The sequence below is a fragment of the Triticum dicoccoides genome, chromosome 6A (assembly GCF_002162155.2).
Source record: "Triticum dicoccoides isolate Atlit2015 ecotype Zavitan chromosome 6A, WEW_v2.0, whole genome shotgun sequence".
Lineage (NCBI taxonomy): Eukaryota > Viridiplantae > Streptophyta > Magnoliopsida > Poales > Poaceae > Triticum > Triticum dicoccoides.
Genome location: NC_041390.1, coordinates 144,767,148 through 144,771,796, shown reverse-complemented (window position 1 = coordinate 144,771,796; position 4,649 = coordinate 144,767,148).

Below are 4,649 nucleotides of genomic sequence, written 5' to 3'. Positions count from 1 at the left end.
ACGAGATATGTGCAGCTCCAATCGCGATTTGTCGGCACATTCGGGTGGCTTTGCTGGTCTTGTTTTACCATTGTCGAGATGTCTTGTAACTGGGATTCCGAGTCTGATCGGGTCTTCTTGGGAGAAGGAATATCCTTCGTTGACCGTGAGAGCTTGTGATGGGCTAAGTTGGGACACCCCTGCAGGGTTTTGAACTTTCGAAAGCCATGCCCGCGGTTATGGGCAGATGGGAATTTGTTAATATCGGTTGTAGAGAACTTGACACATAAGTTAATTAAAATGCATCAACCGCGTGTGTTGCCGTGTTGGTCTCTTCTCGGCAGAGTCCGTGAAGTGAACACGGTTCTTGTGTTATGTTTGATCGTAAGTAGTTTCATGATCACTTCTTGATCACTTCTAGTTCACGACCGTGCTTTGCATCTCTTCTCGCTCTCATTTCCGTAAGTTAGCCACCATATATGCTAGCGCTTGCTGCAGCTCCACCTCACTACCTTTCCTACCCATAAGCTTAAATAGTCTTGATCGTGAGGGTGTGAGATTGCTGAGTCCCCGTGACTCACAGATTACTTCAAACAGTTGCAGGTGCCGATGATACCATGCATGTGACGCAACCGAGCTCAAGGAGGAGCTTGATGAAGATCGTGTTCGTTGTGTTGTTTCGTTTCCTTTCGATCAGTAGTGGAGCCCAGTCGGGGCGATCGGGGATCTATTGCATTAGGGGTTGTCTTTCTTTATTTGGTTCCATAGTCGGACCTTGATTGTATTCTGGATAATGTAATGCTATATTTATGTATTGTGTGAAGTGGCGATTGTAAGCCAACTCTTTATCCCTTTCTTATTCAGTACATGGGATGTGTAAAGATTACCCCTCTTGCGACATGCCTACAATGCGGTTATGCCTCTAAGTCGTGCTCCAACACGTGGGAGATATAGCCGCATCGTGGGTGTTACAAGTTGGTATCAGAGCCTTCCCCGACTTAGGAGTCTAGAAAAAAGTTTTGAGTCTTATAAGATTATATATATCGGAGAGTAGGATTCTTTTTACTCCTCAATCCCTTCGTCGCTCTGGTGAGGCCTCCTGACGTAGAGTTTTGACTCTTCTCTTCTCAAATTTCACTATTTTTTTATGATCACGCGGGTATCTTGGAATCGATCCGATGGTTTTGTGACGAGAACATTGTCCTTGGTGCCTCCTGACATTTAGGGGTTGTGGCAGTGTCCCAGGGAGTTGAGCTCTGAGGTGTCGTCGTCACAATTTTATCATTGCAGTTTTGGAATACTTGAGTTCGCCGACATTGAAAATCTCTTTTATGCAGTTGTTGGTGAGATAACCTCGAAGCCACCAAGTACTGGGGTGGGAGTTTGGGAGTATTGCCATAACTCGTATAACGAATGCTTTTCGAAGGTTGAGGTAAATGATTTCTGAAGGTTTCTTGGTTATGTGTTGAAGGATGGATACAGCTGGATGTAGGATTTGTTAGTTTAGGTGAGATATTATGCTTCCCCTGTATCCCCAACACCTGATTGCATAACCAGCAAGTTTCGGGAGTTTATAAGTGGGAATTCAAGTAGCTCCAGGATATCTTTCCGATAGATGTATGATATGAAATTGGGGTTCGACGTCTAGTGGTCCGCCTATCCACGGTTGGTTTTACAGTGGTCTCGTTGTGTCTTAAAGAGTCCTTGGCTATGCTGACTCGGGGACGCTTTGTATGTCATGTGCACTGCCTTGTACATGATGGTGTTATACGATCGAGCCCGTGTGGGCCCCACCACGAAAACTTCGGACGAAATCTCTATCATATCTTTGTTTCGGCTTATTTTGCCAGCCAATCCTTTGTTTTTGTTTTGAGTTGTGGTATTCGAGTTGCTTCAAAGTCAAATGTTGATTCCATACCTTTCCTATGTGTTGTTCTCACATTTCTATGTGAGTACTAACACTTATTGATAATCGAGATTGTCATGTCAATCCTTTTCAACCGGCGTGTTTCTCTTCAAGTGGATCCGACCATTTCAACGTCTGCAAGATCAATTATCAGTTCTTCTTAACGGTGTTTGTTTCATTCCGTCCCAAGTTGTCTTTGTTTTCCCACCCTCCCACCCTTTTCTGCAAGGACTCAGATGTCGTAATCAAGTATCCATCTTATTGTTGTGAAGTCTCTCCATTCTTTTCCATCAATATCCTTATCCGATGATTATCAGAAAGATTCTAATAGAGCTTCAAGTTCATTATTCTTCATTCTTTTTTTCTCCGGTGGTTTCAATTCAAGCTTTTTCGATCATAAACTCTCCTCGGTTCAAATGCTTTCTCATGCCGGTGTACCTCTTAATTAATCATCCACTTCTCGCTATTCAAACTATTCCAGAGTGCTGAAAATATCTCAAAGATTCGTGTTTCCATTCCTAATTCCATTCAAGTTAATCATGGTTGTCACCTTATTCAATCCATTTAGTTCAACCGGCGCAATCTCTCTTTTAAGATGTTCAACAGTGTTTCTTTTGAGTGGGCCCTAACCCACATGTCTTTTCCTAGGATCTTACCTGACTCTTCAAATTCTTTCCGGAGTTATTCTCAAATCTTTCATAGTTTGACGTAAGAATGAGTTATCATCAGTCAAATGCCTTTCTCCAAGATCTGTCAAATTCTTATCACCATTGGTTCAACCTTTAGATTCATCATTCTGGAGTATCTCAACAATTCATGGTGGTGTTTCTTGTCGTCATTCTCAGATTTGAAGACCGAAGAAGATTTTTCTCTCAATCTTGATCCATTCTCTTCAAGATTCATGGTTCTAACTTGTTGCCATCCTCTCATAATTGTTCTCGATTGTGAGAATTCTTTTCAACCATTTAGAGCAATTCAAGAGTCTTTTCAGTTTGATTCTCCGGAGCCCATCATCTAAGAAAATTCATATTCAGCTTTCAGCTATTGTTCTCCAAATCTTACCGGTGCTTCATTCAAGTATTATCTAATCAGCTCGTGATCTCTTCATTCTCTTGTATCTAAATTTCCCCAAGTATCTTTGTTCGTTTTCAAATTCTTACCGGTGATTCATTCCTTTACTTCATTTGTTTTTCAATTCTTACGGTGGTTCGGTCAAGAGTTCTCTTCATTCCTTATCATATCAATTCATTCGTTGTTTCAATCCTACTGGTGGATCATTGGAGACCTTTCTCAAGTTTGCGCTATATCTTTTTTCAATCCTTTTTCTATGAGAATAAGTGGTATCCAAATCCGTGGATTGTCATTAATTTAAATTGATGAAGGATACGCATAACATAATTCTTATTATTATTTCACCCAAGGGATTAATTCCTTATTCCGGAGGTTCATCAAAATTCTTGCTTTCTTTTGTTCATCTTTCTTTTCCGGAGTTCCAAGTTTTTCCGCATTATCTCGTCGCGAAGCTCCATCTAAATCATCGCAAGGCTAACTAATTACTTTAAATTATATATTTTTAGTTAGTTTAATTACACGGTGGGGCTCGCGTGTCAGTGACACTATGTGCCCAGTCAACACAGTTGACCATGGTCAACATGGTCAACTGGGGCCATGGGGCCCACGGGTAGTGACCCAGAGGCGGGCCCCAGGTGCGCCACGTTGGCAGCGTCAGGGTTTCGCCGCCGGCGACAAAAACAGCGGCGGGGCTCGCCGGACTTCGCCGGAATCGCGCCACAGGGGGTCTTTAGGCGCGGGACTTGGCGCATTCAAACGAGGAGAGCTCGCCGTGTCGCATGGTGAGGTCGGTTGGGCTCGCGGCTGGCCGAAACTGCGCCGGCGACGAGTGGAGGCTCCAGCGGGGTTCGGGCACGGATGGGGATTGCGCAACGGGGCTCCGTTCGCTGCGTGTTTGGGGCCGACCAGACGAGCGTGTCGAGGCGCGTCGAGGGGGTAGTGGTGGCTCGCACGGGGATGGCCGGAAGTGAGTTCCTTGTCGACGGCAGCGGTGGGGAGGACGTTGGACTTCGGTCGTTGTCGGGATCGAGGCTGGGGTGCATTTGCGGGCTACCCAAGCGGCTAGACGAAGCCTACGCGGTGTGATGAGCACGGCGGGCTTGAGCCCATGACCAAAAGGTCACCGGAGACGCCCCGACGATGAGCGCCGTGGCGCTGGAGTTCGGGCGCTAGTGCAAACAGGGCTAGGAGGAAGGGGGGCGCGCTGGTGGTGGTGTTGGACTCGCACGAGCTCTCGGAGCTCGATGCAAGGCTCAGCCGCGTGTTATAGTGGCGAAGGCCACGACAGCGAGCTCGTCGGCGGCGGTGTGTGCGGGTGCTAGCGAAGCGGAGGCTACGGGCTACTAGAGGGGGCAGGGAAGGGCGCGTTCGGCGCAGGAGCTCACCGCGGGAGCGTGGGGACTAGGTAGTGGGCTCGGGGAGGACCAGTGCTGCAGATTGACGGTGAGGTCGTGCGGTGGCCGTAGAGGAGGAAGAGGAAGACTGCGACGGCGGCGGTCCCTCCCGGTCCCGATCCGTTGTCGAGGAAGAAGAGGAGGACCACGCCGGAGCTCCTGGACTTGACGGAGCGGCGTATGGGTGATGGTGGCCGCAGCTACTATGAACGGCAGCGAGGGTGGCGCTCGGGCATCCGCCCAAATCGAAGCAGAGAGGGGGCGAGGGGGAATCTGATGGGGAGAGGGAGAGGCGGAGC